We start from the raw sequence: 22,542 nt of genomic DNA on the forward strand, positions 1-22,542 counted from the left end.
TGGAGAAGATTAAGAGAACTAAGAATGGTGTATTCAGATTCTAGTCTCTAATTAATCATATTTTCTTTTATATAATTAAGAGATTTCCATTTCTATCAGTTACAAATATTATGAGCAGTGAAGGATGCATTATGGATAAGATAAAAGATGTGCACAAAAGGCATCCTATAGAGAAAATCTTCAACAACAAAAATTTAATTATGAGGACATTTTAGAATGAGATGAAATAGAGATTCAAAATTTCCCTTGCAATTTTTGGTAGATTTAAGAATGATATATGTTTTATGGTGGATATAGACCTAACTTATATTGAAGTAGTAGAACCTTGAGAAACATTTCTTGAGCCCCTAGGTTATGAATTAAGTGATGATGTAGCTATTGGTTATATTGATTTAATGTTGAAATCCAAAATAGATCAAGGATCATACATGTATGGAATGTATGAGGAAATAACATAGGCAGCTTACCAGGCATCATTAGAGAAATCATCTCATAAGAAGATTTCAAATATAATGAAGAAAGAACTATTTTAGGCTAGTATGATAGAAGAAGAATCACAGATAGTTAAACAAACAAACTCTAGACTAAAACAAACTATTGAACAAGGTGTAATGTATGTGACACCTCTGTCAGTTGGCCAAGAATCTAATATATCCATTGTAGAAACTCCTATATAATATAGCATCCCATATGTTGTTGTATCAACTGAACAACCAAGTGGATCTAAAAGGTAGTAAAAAAGAGTTAAGCAACAAGCTACTGGACTAGAGAAAAGAAAGAAGACATTCTTGACAATTGAAGACTCCATTGATGAAGAAGAACTAGAGGAACAAGAAGACAAACAACTAGAGAAAGTTATTGTTTCTAAGCAACCAATAGGTAAATCAAGGAAACCTTAGAAACCAAATATAGAGAAGATTAACACAACCATTGTTAATAAAGGGAACTTTGTGTAGATGAAGAATTTTTATGATTTGTATGGTGCTATTGAGAAAGAATAGATTGATATCTCTACCATAAGATATATGATTCTTAATAACTTGAAACTTAAAGACATCAAAGGTTTTGTCAATCAAAAAGTCTATGGTAGACTTATAGCAAAGAAGGCACTAGTATAGAAAGAAGATATGGAACTTCAAAAATCAATGATAAGAACTATCTGCTGCAAGACTAAAGATGAAGAATAAATAAAGAAATTGATGGGTAAACTAGCACCCTGTCTACGAAACAAAATGTGGCCAATTCTATTTATGGGTGTTGATAAGAATACAATAAGAAGTGAAACTATTGCAGCTACCAATAAAATGATGATTGAGGTAGAGGCAGCTCCTACCACTATAGAGAAAACCTTGGAAGTATCAATAAGTGGTTATACTAATAAAATTGATCAAACAAGTGTTATAGTTAACATTGATGATAATCATTTTGTAAGTTCTGATTAGCCCAAGCCTGATTCTAAAGATATTCAAGATTAGTTAAGACTAATTGAAGAAGAGAAAAGACAACTAGAAGAAGAAAAGGAGAAGATTGAAGAAGCCAAGTTGAGATTTCTTGAAGAGGAGAAGAAGAATGAAGAAGAAAAGAGGAAAGAAGAAGAAATGAAAAGAAAGAAAAAGAAAGAAAAGAAAGAGAGGAGAAGGAAGAAGAGAGAAAATCAAAGAAGGTAGTAGAGAAGAAACAAGAGGAAGATGAGGTGAAAGTATCTAGCTCATCCACTCCTATATCTCTTTGTAGCCTTACAGGTGATGATGGCAATCAATCTAACTTGATCTCATCCTTGACAAAATTGATTGAGAAGAACATATAAGTCAAGAGTCTACAAAGAGAATTAATGGAGGTGATTGATAGATTGCATAACACCCTCACATCCAAACATACAGAAGAAGACCCCAAACAGAGAGCTCAAGTAGTTGTAAAATCATTTGATGATGAGTTTACAATTTTTTTGAATGTTATTAAGTCTAAGGCTCAAATTTCACATGATGCCAATATATTTAGCACCATTTGTTAAAACATTCAAAATCATTTGCTGAGTCTTGTTACTTATATCAAGGAACTCCAAATTTGTCAACAAGTTGGCAAGGTACTATATATCAAACGTACTTTATCTCATAAGTTGACCAAAGGTTTGGATAGTAAGATTCAAGGGAAACTGAGTGAGTTGAAAGCTCTAACTAGTTAGATACAACAACCCTCTTGCAAAGTTAATGAATTTGAAGGATAAGTTGTTGGCGTTCACACATGCATTAGGAAATTGCAACTTAAAAAAGAGAAAATTTTGAGAAAATATGAGCCATTAAGAGATAGATCAAAGAATATATTACTCTGAAGATATCAACCATTGAGAGATAGTTGGAAGAATGTGTCAAAAAAAAGGACACTTATGCCAATTTCACCTACTTTAACCTTAATGTAGTTGAGATTGCATCATATACCTTATTGCTGTGATGTGGAGCCTAATCAAACTCAGAGGTTTATTCAATGTGGTTTCTCTCTAGATTATTTCTATAGGGGTTTGGGGGTAGCACCCCTAAGATGGGGTCAAGGCATAGCACCCCTGCGAGGTCCTGGGGCAACACCCCAAGTGTGCTCCTTATCCTAGTACATGGTGAGGTCAAGGGGTAACAAACCTCGCTACCCCTGAAGCCAAAAATGCCCTTATATTATAAGAGGCATTGGCTACTATTTTTCTATTATTCTAGCCCTAACTTTTTAAGTGGCAAAAATATTTTAGAAAAAGGATTAGGGTTAGGGATTTTCATGATGCGTGATATGAAAATTGGTTCTTGTTGGTGGTATTGAGCTATAAGGGATTATAGATTATAATTAGGTTGTAATCACTAGATAATAATCATATTGGACTTGATGTCAGTGGACATAGCCCAAGGATTGGGTGAACCATCTTAAATCTTGGTGTCTTGTGTTCTCTTATGTGCGATCCATTATTTAATGGTATTGGTTATATTTACATGTAACTATTATTTTTATCTGAGGTTAATCCTAACACTTATGTGCAATGCTCACTATTTCCAAAGTAGTAAAGGACACATGGGATAAATGTATGAATAGTTTGAAGGCAAATTTTGATGATTGTATGAAGATAATAGCAGCTTGAGGTAGAGAGACATAAATTTTGATAGTTTTTGACTTTTAAAACTTTGTCATTGATGCCAAAGGGGAAGAAGTGTAGAAGAAAATTGTGTATCAATTTATGTATGTAGTAGTCATATCTAAAGGGGGAGCATTTTTAATATGAAGTATATATAATGTAATAGATGATAAGTATTGTAAGTTTTGATAAAGTTTTGTCACATAGCCAATTTTCCTTACTTTGTTGCCATCAATTCCAAAGGGGGATATTGTTGCCAATTGGCTACATGTCATGATGTATTTATTTTCATTAATGGAAACACATGATGTACATGTTGTAGAAAACTTAGAAATAAAGATACTTAGTTTTTAGTACTTAGAAAATTGTCTAAGTATGAAGCTAGTTTACGAAAGATTATTATTTTGATGTATAACGTGTTTATATGATGATATCATGTGAGCAAGAGGTCAAATGAAATCAGTATACATATTGATGATAATGATGTGTATAACCTTGGACATTAGTACAAATAGTATGAAAAATAGATATTAACAATTTATCGGTCAACATAAAAATGGAATTAAAGGTAAGTGAATTATTTTGTTTACAAAAAATTACTTGTCCAATTAGGGCTGACACCCTAAATGTTTACTCTAAGTTGGAAAAGTATATTGTGGTCCTAGCTGACCCAAAGGTAAATTTTTTAAAGGTATGGTATTTATGCAAAGAAATCTTGTAAAGTTATTTGTGAAGTGATATGCGAATTATGGATTAAATGTGAAGTAATATTATATGCAAATGTGAAGTTTTGTATCATATGCAAAAGCAATCTTGTGATTAGAGATTAAGCTAAGGTTAGAAATCAGCTAGAAAGAAGGTACACCATCTATATACTTGAGGATTAATTACTTGTTTGGGTAGTGAGCTCTTCTTGCATCCATTTTACTACAACTCCTAATAGGGATTCAAAGTCTCCTAATGACTCCTATGTACTGAATGCTTTTATAGACTCCTCACAAGGTCCATCCTCTAACAAGGAACATTTATATTAGTACATCATCTAGTGGGTACATCCCCACCAGGGTTTTGCCTTGGCCAGGGTTTTCCTAGTTAGTAAAATATGGTGTTATGATTTCTCTTTATGCATGGTTATTATTACTGTTCAACATTACTTGTTTACTTTCTTATACATGGTTCAAAGTAATAAACACTATCAAGTTGGAAACAAAATTTTGTAGAATACTAATTCACCCCCCCTCTCAGTATTCCTTATTTCTAACATCATTATGATCTAGAACTTTTGAAGGTTGTCTATTTAAAGAGGTTTCTAACCCTAGGATCAAATGAATGAAGGAGAAGCACATGTATGTGTGAATAAATGGGTGAATGTGCAAGTGAAGGAGTGAACAAGGATAAAATAGAGAAAGAAAGACCAAGTCTAGGAGGATATCAGATAGAGAAATCCAAGGAGTGATAGAAAAAATTAAGATATTATATTAAGAGATCATATTGAGACATTGAACAGAGGAGATCCAAAATTAGCTTTTAGAAAAAACTAAGTGTCAAGTACTAAATCAATTTTAATAGATTGAGTCAGGGAAAATATATAACATAGAGCTCTCCCTTAATTAGGAAACTATAATGTGGTGTACCCTTAAGTCTTCTTCAATACCCAAAAATGGGTTTAAGAGAGGGCTCTACACCTTTGTATAGACATGAAAATAAAACATAAACTAGGCACTCCAAGGAGTACAACTAGATCTCTTAGAAAAATACTACCAAATACTTTGGATTTTCTTGAAATAGGAACCCATGAATTATAAGGGGAATGGGAAGGAACTTGAACATCTAATGATCTCAAAATGATAGGTTAAGATATCCTATCCTATGCCCAAGATTCCAAACATTAATTTCAGGTTTTAGGCCTAGTAGCCCTATAAATGAGGAAATTAGGGCATGTTGTGAAACTTATCCAAAGGATCTAGTAAAAAGATTGAATATTTTTTTGACACCCTTTTGGAATTTGTTTCAGACTCCAAAATAGTAAGATAATCACCAAACCCTAAATAAAACAACTAGTCCTATTAGGCCTAATTAATTAGGTTTATGAAGGAATTCCACACCAATATATTGTCCAAGATTAACCACCACTTGAGATACTTGAACGGATCTATAAGAGATCATAAACTACCATTAGAAATGTTTTATCCATCCCCAAAGTGCCTCTAACACTTCAATGTCTTCTGTCCTGAACCAAACACATAAGGATGTTTTTCCTAGGGCTAGGTTACAAAAATAGGAAACTCAATACCCATCTCCCATCCTTCTAGAATTCTATAGTACACCAACCTAACTTGCATTTACCTGAGTGGCATGAAATTCCCATAGTGGAAAAGCAAGTTAGGGCATTTTTGCCAAAAATAGCCAATGGAACTTGGGTTTTAGTGCACTCAAGAGAGATGTTTGTATTTATTTTGACTCAAACCTTTTCAACACTTCAAACCAATTGTATTATATTCTTAGAAAATTCTAGATTTTGGTCTAGTCATTCATTTTCTTCTATCAATCCATACCTAGCCGTACACACATGCAATAGTCAATTTATAATAAAAATAGGTTTTTTTTATTGATTTCAATTGCAAAATTATATTCTATGTCTTCCACCCACCTAAAAGGGCTATATGAGTACCTTTCCCAACTAGTCCAACTGATTTTCAAAGGTTGTTAATGTTGGGGAGTGATTAAATAAAATTTGTTAAATCTAGTCACAAATTGTTAAGCATTTATTAAAAATTTAATATTAACTAAGCTCACTTGGGCATCAAGGACAATTTCCTGTATGTCCCAAGCATTTAGTGATAGTTGAGCTTGGAGATAGTATTGACCAAGTTGGGTTGATTAATGAAGGAATGCCAACATAAACTCTATACTAATTAAGTTGGGTCAATCAACAAAGAGATCCTCTATGTTAATAGAGTACACATGTTTAGAAGCCTAAGAACACACCTACCCTATCCTAGGACTAAGATGTGCCTATTAGAGTAAATAATTAATTAATTGTTAATTATTTATTCTATTGCTCAAGCTTACTTAGGTTAATGCATGTAGTTGAGGTTAGTTGTTGACAACACGGGAGTTTGTTCCCTTTAGCATACTTATCTTTTCCACCTCTTATGGATGTGTGCTTAGTTGTCTACCTTATCTCCTACCTCATTCTAGCTTGTTCTATAAGCTTCCATGAGGCCTTTATAAGCAGTCTCTCACTCATTGTAAATTCATTCCAATTCCATTTTCACATAGAAATTCTAATTTCCTATTGTGAAATATTCTTGTGTGGTATTTGCTTCAAGCTCTTTGCTCCCTAGATTTCTCTTCAATAAGCTATTTGCATTGTAGGTGATCTTGGCGCATTATGGGAGTCAGATTCTCAACTCCTACATGGTATCAGAGCCTCCCTGCTGCTTCTTGTTCGAAGAATTTTTGAAGACATAATTTGGAGTCACAAACCCTAGTTTGTTTGTGCAATTTTTCTTCAAATTGGGGGTAGAGAAAATTTTTGGAGCATTTTCAACCCAAATGAACACTGCCATTAGATCCACAATGCTATTTACAGCTATGATTCATATTAAACTTTTCATTTTTGGATTCAAGTATTTTTTTGGAAATCTTTTTTGGCCTCCTAGGTAGCTATACAAAATTTTGGAGCGAAAAAAATTTAAAAAAATTAAAATACAGGCACCGTCGTAGTAGTGCCGAAGTGCCACCCAACGGCCACCTGCCAGACGCTCAAACCATGCTCCACTGGTAGCTCTGACCCGTAGCACTACTGCAAGATAGCGCCACTATGACTCTTCCCTAGCTTAGACAAGTGGCCACTCTAGTGTGTGACATCATCATTTTGGCTAGTGACATCATTTTACAAACTGCTGACATCATTTTTTGGTTACTATACATTACTGATGTCACCTTTTTGGTAGTTTACGTCATCTTTCCGTACATTGGTGTTGACATCATTTTCTATCAAGTTGACATCATCTTTCCATTTGTTGATGTCATCATACTGGCCGCTAATGTCATCAATCAGGTGGTCATCTCCTGACGAGCATACAAGCGTCAAATTTAATCTAGTGTCTGTAATTTTCCAGCAAGGTGCATTTTTGGAGTAATAGTTAGTTTTTTGGCTATAACTTGAGCATACAAAGGTATTTTTATAATCAAAAAAGAAGTGTCAAAAAGCTGACTCAAAGATGGAGACATTGGTGCTAGTTTCATAAGATTTCGAGTTCAATTGAGCTCTTATTTTTTGTGTCAAAGTAGAGGCTTTTGTTTCCTCCTATTTTGCATCAACAAATCTAGGTTCTTTTCCAATTTTTTGCTTTCTATAGTTTTTTTGTGGTATTTGAGGGATATTATTGTATGTTTGTGGGGGGGGAGGTGTCTTTCTTTTCTATAATTTATTTTAGTTAAGATCCTTCTACTTTCATCTTCTTCTTTCTCTCAATGGCAGATTCATCTATGACCCATCTCACACCACACAACTACCATACTTGGAAGGCACAAATGACTAGGCTTCTCATGTCAAGAGGTCTATGGTCTTATCTGGATGAGAATCAACCAGTTGTTATGAGCCCTTTTGAGGTTCTACAACATAGGAACAAGATGGATGAAGCCATGGGATTGATTGCACTCAACATTTCAGACAGTCTGCTATTTCATTTGGATGGTTTGACTACTCCATGGGTTTATTGGCAAAAATTTCAGACTTTGTTTGGATAGGTGAATGAGTTCTAAGCACTTTAGTTGGATGCAGAATTGACTTCTTTGTCACCAAGAAACTTTCCCACCATTGAGGACTTTCTGATGAAGTTCAAATCCCTAAGTGCAGTCTTACAGGGATGTGGGAAGAACAAAATGGATAATGAGTGCATATTTTTGATACTCTCAAAGCTGAAGGGGCAATATCAAGTTTTTTCTTCTAATTTCTACTCCACCATGGATTCCCTTGGATATAGACATAGGATGCCTATAGTTGAGACATTTTGTGATAGGTTGACTAGGGAATAGGCAAAGATCCAATAGGTGGATGGCTCTAGCTCTTCCAACCAAGCTTTGGTTGCTCAAAATTCTAAGGGGAAATCAAAGAAGAAAGGAAAATTGAAGAAAGACACATCAAAATCTGATCCTAATCCTCCAGCTAATCCTCCAACAAACCCTCCCAAGGGTAAAGATTCTTCAAAGTTGGGTGAATCTACCTCCAAGACCAAGAAGAAATTGAATGAGAACTACAGCTTTTGTGGGAGAGATGGACATTCAGTTTCTAGGTGTTGGAAATGATTAAAAGATTTAGAGGAATTCATGAAGGAGCATCACATTTTAGCTCCTTAGTCTTCATCTCCACCTATAGGGAGAGGTCATGCTCTTTCTGCATGAGCTATGACTTCAGTGCCTTTATGGATTCTTGATTCTAGGGCTTCTCACCACTTAACAAACACTCCTAAGTTGCTTACTTCACTTGCTCCTTGTGCCACCACATATATTGTAGTTGGGAACTCTTCACAACTTTTAGTTTTGGGTTCTGGCACTGTTGCTTTGGTCAGGGGCTCTCTTAAGGATGTACTTTGTGTTCCTAATATTTCAATGAACCTTTTATCTATCTATCAGATTTGCCACTCTGGCTCTGGGAAGACAATCAAGTTCTCAACACATGATGCGGTTATTTGGAACTTGCATGATCCGGAGATGATCATGGCTACTGGAAGTGTTGACTCTGCATCACACCTCTACAGATTTGATGGATTTGAGTCTTCTGATGACATAGGCTCATGTTTAGTTGCACATGTAGATTTAGTAAGAAGACTTTGGCATGAACATTTTGGGCATATCAATTACAGATATCTTCAATAGATGAGCACATAGGCACTTTTTCTTGGGCTTCCCCATATTGCTTGTCCAAATGGTGTTTTTCAGGGATGTGCACTTGGCAAGCAACATAGGGATTCCTTTCAACATGGACAAGCTACTCATGCTTTAGCACCTTTGGAGTTGATTCATAGTGACCTCATGTCATTTCCTACTCCTTCTTTTTTAGGTGCTAGATATGTGCTTACATTCATTGATGACTTCTCCAAATGCAAATGGGTGTACTTTCTTAAGTACAAGTTTGATACCTTTGACTCCTTTCAATTTTTTAAGGCATTTGAAGAGAAGCTGTCTAGACTTTCTATTTAGAACATACACATGGATAATGGGGAGGATTATGTGAACTAGGATTTTAGAGATTTCTATTCTAAGAATGGTCTTCAGCATTAGCTTTCAGTGCCCTACACTCCTCAGTAGAATGGTGTGGCCGAGAGAAAGAATAGAACCCTTTAGGAGATGGAAAATTATATGATTTAGTCTAGGTCCATGGATTCATGTTTTTGGGTAGAGGCAGTCAATTGTGCCAACTACATTCAGAATCAAATGCCTCATAAGGCACTTCGATAGATGACTCCTAAGGAGGCTTGGTCCCATGTCAAGCTTGATGTGTCATCATTCAAAGTTTTTGGGAGTACAACATATGCATTTGTACCTGATGTTCAGAGGAAAGCAATGGAACTAAAGAGCTAACCACTAATTTTTGTTGGCTACTACGAGGATGTAAAGGCTTACAGTTTATTTGATCCTAACTCCAGAGAGGTCCTATTTTGATGGGATGTCCAGTTTGATGAGAGCCCTCTTGCAGTTCATTCCTCACCTCTAGCGCCTCCTCCAGCTCCCACTACTCCCTCTTCATCTCCACTTTGTTCCACGGATGATGAGGATGGTGATCATGGTGATCCTAATATACCTCCACCACAGGATCCTCCCCAAATGCCTGAATGGGCTCGAGGTACTATTGAGGCAGTAGGATCTCTAGTTGGTGACCCATCCACTTCCTGTCACACCCATTCTCACACTGTAGGTTCCATTCTACTCAGTCACACTATTAGTATTGATCCTTAGACTTTTGCAGAGGTGACATGACATTTAGAATGGGACAGTGCAATGGAGGAGGAATATTCTTCTTTGATGAAAAACCACACATGGGATCTTTGTTCTCTTCCCAAGGGGAGAAAACTAGTGTGTTGTAAGTGGATTTACCACACTAAGTATGTTGTTGATGGTTCCATTGATAAGTATAAGGCTCGTCTTGTTGTGAAGGTTTTTTCACAAGTTGAGGGTGTTGATTACTCTGAGACATTTGACCCTATCGCCAAGATGAATTCTATCCGCCTTGTCTTATCCCTCACAACTTCACAAGGATGGTAAGTTTATAAAATAGATGTGAAAAGTGCCTTCCTACATGGTGATATAATTGAGGAGATTTATATGGAGCAACCTCCAGGTTTTGTGCAGGATCCCACCTTGGTTTGTAGGCTTTGACGTTCATTCTATGGTCTAAAACAAGCCCCTCAGGCTTGGTATGAGAAGATGGACTCATTTCTATTGTCTATAGGCTTCACTCATTGCCATTTCGATCCTACAGTGTACATTCAACATCTTGGTGATGACATTCTAATTCTTTTTTTTTATGTTGATGATCTTATCCTTATAGGTAGTTCATCATCCATGCTCTAGGATTTTAAGCATATACTGATGGACCAGTTCAAGATGACTGATCTTGGTTTGCTGCACTACTTTCTTGGTCTTCAGATTCATCAATCTCCTACTGGAATTTCTATGTATCAGCAAAAGTATGCTCTTGACATGATTTTTCACTTTCACATGCTTGATTTTAAGGCTGCTCCTACACCATCTTAGTCGAGTGTTACTTTGTCTACCTCCTGTTCTTCAACTATAGTGGATGCTACTTTGTATCGACAGTTGGTTGGAAACCTATTATACCTGACACACAACCACCCTGATCTTTCTTTTATAATTGGCCTAGTCTCTCAGTTTTCTTAGGACCCTCATGAGAGTCATTGGCAAGCTGCCAGGAATATTCTATGCTACATTCAGGGTGCACTTATGTATGATATTCATTACACTACGGGGACTCCACACATTGTTGGCTACAGTGACCCAGATTGGGCCAGTGATTTTGATGATTGGAAGTCTACTTATAGCTTTGTCTTTTGCCTTGGCTCTGGTCCCATCACATGGTCATGTAAGAAGCAGCATGCTTGAGCACTTTCATCTATAGAGGCTGAGAACAGGGCCGCAGTTCTTGCTAGTTAGGAGGCTTTATGCTTCATCAGTTGATGACTAAGTTTGGATTTCCTCCTGATCGTCCCACTATTTTGTGGTGCGATAATTAGAGTTTCATCCACATTTCTCGCAACTCAATGGAACATCAGCATACCAAGCACATTGAGTTGCATATGCATTTCATCCATCAGTTGATCCAGGATCGTGTTATTGCATTGGAGTACATTCCTACCACTAGTCAAGTTGTAGACATCTTCACTAAGCCTTTTGCATCACCACACTTTCTTCAACTACGATCAATGCTTGGGGTTATGAAAGTTGTCCTTGGGGGGATTGGTTGAGGCCTTCTTTCCTTCACTTCATTTTTTTTTCAGCATGTTGTTTTTTACCTCTTTTTGGGGGAGAGTTTTTCCCAAGTGGTTTTCTCTCTTTCCCCATTTTATAGAGGTTGCATTTAGTTGCATTTTACTTGGGTATCTAAAATGGCCTCGTTGCCGAGACCCATTTTGCATCTTTTCCTTGTTTTGTGAGCTTAAGGCATTCCCCTAAGTTGCACTTAAGGGGGGGGGGGGGGGGTGTTAGAGTAAATAATTAATTAATTTTTAATTATTTATTCTATTGCTTAAGCTTACTTAGGTTAATGCATGTAGTTGAGGTTAGTTGTTGACAACACAGGAGTTTGTTCCCTTTAGCATACTTATCTTTTCCACCTTTGTGGATGTATGCTTAGTTGTCAACCTTATCTCCTACCTCATTCTAGCTTGTTCTAAAAGCTTCCATGAGGCATTTATAAGTGGTCTCTCACTCATTGTAAATTCATTCCAATTCCATTTTCACATAGCAATTATAATTTCCTATTGTGAAATATTCTTGTGTGGTATTTGTTTCAAGCTCTTTCCTCCCTAGGTTTCTCTTCAGCAAGCTATTTTCATTGCAGGTGATCTTGGCACATTATCAGAGTCAAATTCTCAACTCCTATAGTGCCTAATGACCATAGTCAAAAACCCATGGTTTATAAAGCACCAATGGTGACTAGGCCTTATAAGTAGGCTTATTTGCAATGAAAAACTACTTTTATAACTTATCAAAGAATTTTAGGCATGAATGCTCTTGAGTGAAACTCATGTAGAGCTTGTTGTAGTGGATGTCTTAGAGAGTGGAGGTATAGGTGCTCCTAAACCATACTCCCTTGTTTTAGAAACTCAATTCGCACTTGAGAGTAGTTGTTGAGCAAAAGTGTCATGCTTGGAAATACATTCTTCACTCATCCATGTAGCATCATTATCAGGAAAAGACTTCCATTTAACCAAGTATTATATGTAAGTCTTCTTCCTTGTTTGTTTGACCACCTTCGAATCTAGAATCTTCTCAAACTATAATGGTTGGATAGGTGGAAAGTCTTTGATACATTCTACCTATACATCATTAGTATCCTACACAAAATCATTAGATCCTACATCACCTTTGAAAGGGGCGAGATCACAAAAATTAAAGATAAGAGAAATAGAGATGTTGGGGGTAATGAGATTTCATATGCATTTTCCCCAAATTTATGTAATATCTAATAGGGTCCAATCTTTCTCATCTACAACTTGGTGTGTCCCCTAGGTAGCCTTTCTTTGTTAAGATATGTCCATACTTGATCTCCTTCTTTAAAAGTAGCATGCCTCTTCTTCTTGTCTGCATGTGCCTTATGCCTTGTGGTATTCTGATCTAGTGTCTTTGACTTGGTCATGAATCTTCTTGATCCATGTGGATAGTTCTTCACCTTATGTACTAACCTTAAAATCAATAGGTAGATTTGTTAAATCTATTACTCCTCTAGGATGAAAACCATAGTTAACTTGGAATGGTGTCTTCCCTATTGACCTATTCATTGAGTGATTGAAGGAAAACTATGTTTGAGGGAGGACAACATCCCAAGTTTTTCCATGCTATTTGGTGAGACACCTTAGAAGGTTGTCTAAAGACCTATTTACCACTTCAGTCTACCCATCTGTTTGAGGATGGTAGGTAGAATTGAGAGAGAGGCTTGTTCCAAAAATTTACCATAGGGTTCTCCAAAAATGTCCTTGGATTTCACATCTCTATTTGAGATAATTGATGTTGGAAATCCATGAATCCTGACCAGTTCCTTAAAAAATAGGTTATCAATATGTGAAGCATCATTAGAGCTCTTACAAGGAAAAAAAGTGAGCCATTTTGCGAAATCTGCCAACTATGATAAAAATGCCATCAAAACCTTGTTTAGTTCTTGGGAGACCCAAGAAAAAATCCATACTCACACTATTCCATGGCTTTTTTAGAATTGGTAAGGGATGGTAAAGACCTTTATTTATTTTGACTCCTTTAGCTATTTGAAAAATAATGCATGTTTCAAAAAAAAATTGACATTAGTGGGTAGCTTAGGCCAAGGGTAGTTTCTTCTTAGGAGTTCTAGTGTCTTATCAATCCCAAAGTGATATCCTAATGTGCCACAATGCTTTTCTCTCATGAAACATCTTGGAATACAAAGCTATCCTCCTTTGGACAAAAGGCTATTCTACAACAAATATTAATAATATGTATTTTTATAGGCATTATATAGAGTAGAGAACACCTTATGGATGTCAAAAAAATTTGGATCATCTCTATATAAGTGTTTGAGGGCATGAATCCTTATACTTTGTACCTAAACTTCTTCAACCAAACTAACTCTCTTGCTAAGGGCATCAAGTACCTTGTCTATAATTCCTTTCTTATGCTTTATAGAGAATGTGAAGGCTTGGAGTTGTTCAACCCATTTCATATGCCTGCAACTCAAATTTTCTTGGCTATTAAGGAAGATTAGTGCATGATTGTCTGTATAGACAATGAATTCTTTAGGAAGAAAGTAGTGCCTCCATTTCTTGGGCACTTGAAGAATAGCATATAGTTCTAGGTCATAAGTATTGTACTTCTTCTTGACATCAATAAGTTTTTTAGAGAAGAAGGCCACTAGTTTTCCCTCTTGACTTAGGATTGCTCCTATGGAAAATTTGCTAGCATTAGTCTCCATAGTGAACAATTTGCTGAAGAGAGGTAGTGTCAAGATAGGGTATTGTGCCACTCTTCCCTTCAAGTATTCAAAAGCTTCATCTTCTTGTGTATTCCACTAAAATTTTGTTTTCTTACCACCTTTGATGGTATAAAGTAAAGGTGCATAAATGTGACTAAATTTTTTGACAAAATTTCTATAAAATGTTTTCCAATCCATGGAAGCTCCTAACTTCCCTTAGTGTCTGAGGTCTTGGCCAATTTAGGATAGCCTCTACCTTTTCAAGATCCATTTTCAAAATTCCCTTTGAGATGACAAAGCCCAAAAATATCAACTCTATTTGCATAAATACATATTTTTCTAGATTGATTGCTAGTTTCTTCTCATGCAACCTTTTGAGGATTAGTTCCAAGTGTTTCATATGTTCTTCCTTGGTGATGTTGAAGATCAATATGTCATCTAGGTAGACCACTACAAACTTTCCTATGAAGTCATCAAACACTTCATTCATCAGCCTCATGAAGGTGCTAGGGGCATTATTAAGACCAAATGGAATCACCAATCATTCATACAATCCTTTAGTGGTTTTAAATATTGTTTTCCACTTATCTCTAGGCTTTATGCTAATATGATGTTAGCCTAATTTAATGTCTATCTTTGAAAACTAGCATGCTCCTCCAAGTTGGTCTAATAGATCTTCAATTTTGAGTATAGGAAACCTATACCTTATTATTATTTTATTTATTTCCCTAGAGTCAATGTATAACCTACATTTTCCATCCTTTTTAGGGGCCAAAATACTAGGTATTGCACAAGGGTTGAGACTCTTTTGTATGAGTTCTTTTGTTAGAAAATCACTGATTTGTCTAGAAACCTCTACATTCTGGTTAGGAGTGAGTTTGTAAGCAACTTTGTTTAGTAGAGAAGCACCTAGTATGAAGTCTATCTGGTGTGAGATGTCCCTTGATGGTGAGAGTTCATTCGGTATGTCCCCTACAACTATTCCCTTGTACATTTGTAGCAAACCATCTACTTCCTTGGGTACTTCTTTGTGTACTACTTTCATCTTAGGTTTGAGGAATAGGACATATCCTATCTTAGACTCTTGTATAGTGTTTATAATTTCTTGTTCTCCTACCATGATGACTAACTATTCCTTAGGTTTCTCTTAGTGAGGATTAGGGAGAGGGAGTAGGTTATACTTATGATCACCTTGATTGATTTGATATCTGTTTGTGACACCATCATGCTTGGATTTTAAGTCATGCTTCCATGGATGCCCTAACAATAGGTGACAGATGTCCATGTCTACAACATTACAAAGGATACTATCCTTGTCATCTTTGATTGAAAAAACTACCCAATCTTGTTTATTTATAAGTGTTCATTATCCTTTTGTCAACCAAGATACATGGGAGGGGTTTGGGTGGGGTATTTTCTCAAAATTTAGTTTAAGATTCTTTCTTTGAGGAGGCTCCACTAGCATGGGTTCTTGGATCAAGGTAATTTTCATCATGATAGTAGCTCCTTCTTCACTAGTAAACTCTCTCCCACTGCCATCATCATCTTCTTGCATACAAATTGTTCTTCTCTCTCCTTGATTATTCTACTTCTCAAGATACTTGTTAGTATACTGACCTATTTGGTTGTAGTTGTAGCATTTGATATGCCCATGATTTCTTCCACCATTTCTTCCTCTACCATTACCTCTCTTTCCTTTTTATCAACCTCTTGAACTACCTTCTCCTTGGGTGTTCTCCTTATTGGAATCTTCTTGTGGCTTATTATTTTGTGTTCCTCTTCCTCTATAGTTTCCTTTTCCTCTATCATTCTTCTCTTTGTTTCTACCTGTAGACACCTAAATTTGATTACACTGCTTTAGTAATCCTATTTAGCTATCTTTAAAGGCATCATTAATTAAGTTCATATCTAATTAAATCCTTTGCCATCCCCTAGCTGATTAATTTATTTAATCATCTATAGTCCTAAATTGATAAATCAAATAACCCATTATTTATCAATTAATCCTATTCTCCTATCTATTTCCAAAATCCCAAATTTATTAAAATCACTTTAATAAATAAAACCCTCAAATCTAATAGCCCCTAAACTATCCTAAAATCCTCTATTTAGCCTAATCCACCCCATCCACCCATACTAACCTAGCTTAGCCACTAACTCACCCACCCTCACGAATGCCATCCACTTGCATCCCTCTAACATCCTTAATCTAATCCTAACCCAAGCCTAATCTCCCCCCTAACCTTGTCACATTCCCTAAGTGAGCTTAAGACTTTCCTAAGAAAAACCAAAGTCTCCTCCCTCAAAATATCCCAACCATAAAATATTATCCCAACCACAAAGCCTTCAATGCTCTTACATGCCCCTAAAATCTCTTAAAAGCCATTATGAGGGCCATTTAAAGCCTTGAGCCTCCCTTGTTGACTCATCCATGCCCTTTCCTCCATCCACTCACCCTGTGACATGTGTCACTCCCTGATTGGTGCTAAACAAGCACAAACCATGTGCTCCCCTTTGAGTGTGTCCTGACCCTCCCTCACCATCTTGCCATCCTTGCATCCTACCCCTCCATCCCTCAAGCCCTTGGCCTATAAATTGAACCTCCTCCCTTCAAAAAATCAATCATCCTTGATTGCAAAGTTATAATGCTATTTTGAGAGCACAAACACTACCAAAATACCATTATAATGGCTAACTCACTCCATGACTCCATTGTTGAAACCTTGCCTCTTTCACTCCATCCATCCATCCATCTAAGCTTGAGTATAACTTGTGAGCATACATACCTAAAAATCAAGGATAAATCTATTGCATCGTTGTGTTATATCATTTGGAGCTTACCATTCTTGGTTTGCCTCCATTTTTGGTGATAACAACTAGTCCTATCTTAAGTGTTTTCTTATTTAGTATTGTTAATACTTTCATCTAATGGTTAGTATTCATGTTACACTACTAAACTAGGTGATACACTACCACCTTGTTCATTTCTCCTCTTGAACTTTTCTTCAACCTTGAGTGCCAATCGGTAGCATTAGTTTACCATGGTAGGACTTATTAGACTAATTTAATCTTGAATGGAAATCATTAGTCCTTGCATATATCTAGTGAGTTTCACACTTTCAGGTTCAACAATCTTAGATTTCATCATCAATTTATGAAATTCTTCAGTTTAGTTAGAGATATCCATCTCATTTTGTCTCAAACTCATCCCTTTCTTATGAATCTTTAGGGACATAATTCTCTTTGAGTACGTTCGCCATCTTCTTCCATCTAGTGATTGGGTTCTTTTTGTTCTTCACCCTATCATCTTGAGTGAAGTTCCACCATGTGAGTGCAAAGACTTTGAGCTTAGACTTGGCAATCTTCAACATTTGGTTCTTAGGGATGTCTTCAAAATCAAAGAAACTAGTTAGGGCATCTACCTAATCCATTGCAGCATCTGGGTCCATCTTCCCATTATATGTAGGAAAATCAAGCTTAACATCCATGGTTCTCCTCTCCATAGATTTTAGAGTCTTCACAAGAAACCTCTGACCAACTATCCATTCTTCTTCCTCCTTCTCAAGAGTTTCTTCATTACTTCCTTGTTTGACTTCTTCAAAGTTTTCACTACTTTTGTTACAAAGCTCTTCCTTAAGCTTTTCCATCTCTTGCCTCATCAATAGCATCTCTTTGTTCCTTTGTTCATCTTGCCTCAATTTTCTCTCTCTAAGGTATTTCACTATCTCTACATTGGTCATCCTTGTAGACAACCCTCCTTCATCTTCTTCATCCATGGTGTTAGTATAATTTTACCCTAAGGGATCTTAGGTTGCTCTAATACTACTTGACATAAAGCTCTCCCTCGATTAGGAAACTATAATGTGGTGTGGCCTTAAGTCTTCTTCAATACCCCAAAATGGGTTTAAGAGAGGGCTCTATACCTTTGTATATACTTGCAAACAAAACATGAACTAGGCACTCCAAAGAGTACAACTAGATCTCTTGGCAATATTCTACCAAATACTTGCGATTTTCTTGAAATGGGAACCCATGAATTATAAGGGGAATGGAAAGGTTCCTAAAAATATACTAATCTCAAAATGATAGGTTAAGACAACCTATCCTATGCCCAAGTGTCCAAACATCAATTTTGGCATTTAGACTTAGTAGCTGTATTAGCCCTACAAATGAGGAAATTAGGACTTATTGTGAAACTTCTCCAGAGGACTTGGTAAAAAAAGTGGATATTCTAACACCCTTTTGGAATTTGTTTCAAAATCCAAAGCTTCAGACTCCCAAATAGTAAGATGATCACCAAACATTAAATACAACAATTAGCCCTATTAGGCCTAATTGATTAGGTTTGTGAAGGAAGTCCACACCAGTCTATTGTCCATGATTAACCACCACTTGAGATACTTGGAGGGATCTATAAGAGATCAAAATCCACCATCAAACATGTTTTATCCATCCTAAAAGTGCCTTTGACACTTTACTATCTGTTGTCCTAAACCAAACACATAGGGATGTCTAGCCTAGTGTTGGGTTGCAAAAATAGGAAACTCAATCCCCATCTCCTATCCTTTTGGAATCCTATACTACAACAAAATAAATTCCATTTTCTTGAGTGGTATGGAATTACCATAGTGGAAAAGAAAGTTAGGGAATTTTTGTCAAAAATTGCCAATGGAACATGGGTTTTAGTGCACTCGAGAGATATGCTTGTATTACTTTTGACTCAAACCTTTTCAACACATCAAACCAATAGCATTCAATTCTTGTAACATCCTAGATTCTGGTCTAGTCATTCATTTTCTTCTACCTTTTTTTTCTTCCCAATTTTACCAACTCAAGGAGATGACTGACTAACAGAGGCAATAAGCTTGGCAAAAGGCAACAAGTGAGTATGTTTAGTTAACACTAAGACTAACACTTGGTTAGTACTAAGAACAACTCGATCAACACAAACTAAGTTAATTAAGTCAACAAAGGAACCAAGTGAGCTTGGAGAACTTGGTCAGAGTAAGGACTGAGACAATTTGGTTAACACAATGATTGAGTGAACTCAGTCAATACAACTTGATTAACATAGTTTGATAGAAAAAGACTTGGTTAGCACGTGAAAAAGACAATGACTAAGCTAGATGACAACCAACTAATAGTTTGGTTTATCCACCATTAAAGCATGAAGGCAAGAACAAAGACTTGTGGCTCTATTTTGCGCATAGAGCTACAACTATAAAAATACACATCAGAATAGATATGAAAGAAGACACCAATAATGAAATAAAAAGAATGGAAATAATTTCTTTCTTTCTTCTTCTTTATTAAATTGAATCAAAGTATTACAAATCTAGAATGTAAATTACAAACCCAAAAAAATTAAACAACTTACTACTACTTTTGATGATGAAACTAAGTTTGCAACTATAAAGGGTTGCATACAATACACTTGGAGAAATCACTACTTCAACAAGACAATCATTCACTTACAAAACATAGAGAAAGATATCCAACATGCTATTACACACATTGATATTCCTCTGTTGTTGCTACTCTACAACTTTTTTCTTTTGGTCTCTTCTATCTAATTTATATCACATTCGAATTGGAAGACATTCCATCCTATTTGTCTTTACACAAAAATTTCCCTCTGATTCCAAAAATTTGAACTCACCTACTTAGTTAAGTGCTTCTGGTTGTTGGCTCCTATTGGGTAGGTGAGTGTAGGGCTCCAGGGACAATAAAATTTATTAAAATTTCAACATTCCCCCTTTGTCCCAAGCTGATAAGAAACAAATCATTGCTGATCCAATTCAACTACACCAAGACTCCTTCTTAGGCACACACAACTCTTTATGCCCAATGACTTAGTGAAAATGTCTGCTAGTTGCTGCTTAGACTTACAATATTCCATTTTGATTTCTCCATTTTCCACTAGCTCTCTAATAAAATGATATGTGATCTCAATGTGCTTGCTTCTCCCATGGATGACTAGAGTCTTTGTTGATGCAATTGAGGAAATATTGTCACAATAGATTATGGCTCCATCCCCTTGCTTTTAATTCAAATCTGCCATGATACTTCTTAGCCAAATATCTTGATATGTTGTTTCATTTGCTTCCATGCACTAAGCCTCTATTGTAGAGTGAGAAACAATTGATTGCTTCTTGGATGCCCATGAAATTGCACCCAAGCTCATATTAAAAATATAATCGAAAGTGCTCTTCCTATCATCTAGATTTCCAACCCAATCACTATTAGTGTAACCAACTAACCTAAATTCATTATTAGTATTATACAAAATGCCAAATTCCTTGGTGCCATTTACATACCTTAGGATCCTCTTTCCCACTAACCAATGGGAATCCTTTGGAGCTTCCATGAATCTAGAGATTAAACTTATTATATGCATCATGTTAGGTTGACTTGCTGTCAAATACACCAAACTTCCAACCATGCTTTTGTAATGTTCGATTCACATTGTTGTTTCAATATTCCTTGCTCAAGTTTAGACATATTGGTGTTGGTGTTGGGGTTTCCTTATTATTTTTTATTTTAAATCTCTCCAAGATCTAATTTTCATATTTTTCTTGAGAGATAGAAATATCATCATTCATTTGTTTTACTTATATTCCTAGAAAGTATTTCATGAAATCCAAGTCTGTTATCTCAAATTAATTCTCCATGACCTCTTTGAACTCACCAATTAGGAAATTATCATTTCTAGTGAAAATTAAGTCATTTACATATAAGACAACAATCAAAACCTTACCATTTTCTACCCTTATGTAGAGAGTGCGCTCACCATTGCTTTTTCTAAAGCCATTTCTCATCAAGTATGAGTCAATCCTGCTATACCATGCTCATGGAGATTTCTTGATAACATAAAGAGCTCTCTTCAACCTATATACTTTGTGTTCCTCACCTAAAACTTCATAACTAGGTGGCTTCTCCACATACACCTCTTCTTTCAACACACCATTCAAGAAGGTGGACTTCACATCTGTTTTATGTACCTTCCACTTGTAGTAGCTGCAATTTCTATGACAACATGCATATTTTCCATTCTTGCAACTAGGGTATAGTCTCATCATAATCTCTGCCATACTATTATTTTTACCCCTTGACCACTAGTTGTTCCTTATACCTATCAATTTTTCTTTTAACATTGCACTTGGTCATATAGATCCATTTAACTCCAATTATTGTTTCTTGGTAAGTAAATCAATTAACTCCCATGTTTCATTTCTCTTTATAGCATCTATTTCCTCATCCATAGCATTAAACCATTTCTTTTCTTTCATGGATTCTTCAAAATAGATTAGATCAATATGATAAAATAATGCAAAATTAACACTCTCATCATAATCTTCATCATACCTTTCATCTTGGTATATCTCCCTTAGACTCTTAGTCTTTCTTGGAAATAGGGAGGTGAGAGTGGGATTGAAATTTTTAGTATTGCTGCTGCTACTATTTTACATACCAATTTGGGACTATTTAGAACTACTAGGAGCTGATTCTTTGCATATTTGAGACTGCTTTCCTTTTTGCCTCTATCTAGAGCTATCCATCTTTGGTGCTCCTTCATTTTTCTAATCACCAACTTCATCTTCTTCATCAATAGTCAACACTTTATTTACCGAGCCATCCCATGACTGATTCTCAAGAAACTCCATATCTCTATAAATGATGATCTTCTTAGTGATTGAATTATACAATCTATAGGCCTTTGATTCTAAACTATAAACTCTAAAGATGCACTTCACACCTTTGTCATCCAACTTTTTCCTTTGTTCCTTTGTCATGTGTGCATATGCTACACACCCAAACACTCTCAAGTGCTCAACTATCCCTCTATGTCTTTCCCATGCCTCAAGAGAAATTGTCACTGACTACCATTATAGGACATCTATTTATCAAGTATATAATTGTTGCTACAACCTCTCCCCAATATTTAGTTGGGAGTCCCTTTGCTTTCACCATGCTCCTTTCCATCTCAACAATGGTTTTGTTCTTCCTCTTAGCCACTCCATTTTTCTATGAAGTATAGTTGGTTGTAAACTCCTTCTTGATGCCATTTTTCCTACAAAAAATTATAAAATAATTGGAGGTATACTCCTACCCTCTAACTGACCTTAGGGATTTTACATAATTTATACATTCTTATTCAACTTGGACATTAAATTCAAAAAATTTATCAAATTCCATATATTTTCTTTTCAAAAAATACACTCATGTCCTATGGCTAAAATCATCT

This window comes from Cupressus sempervirens, chromosome 10 (genome assembly GCF_028749045.1).
Source record: "Cupressus sempervirens isolate cs-2001-9-10 chromosome 10, ASM2874904v1, whole genome shotgun sequence".
Taxonomy (NCBI): domain Eukaryota; kingdom Viridiplantae; phylum Streptophyta; class Pinopsida; order Cupressales; family Cupressaceae; genus Cupressus; species Cupressus sempervirens.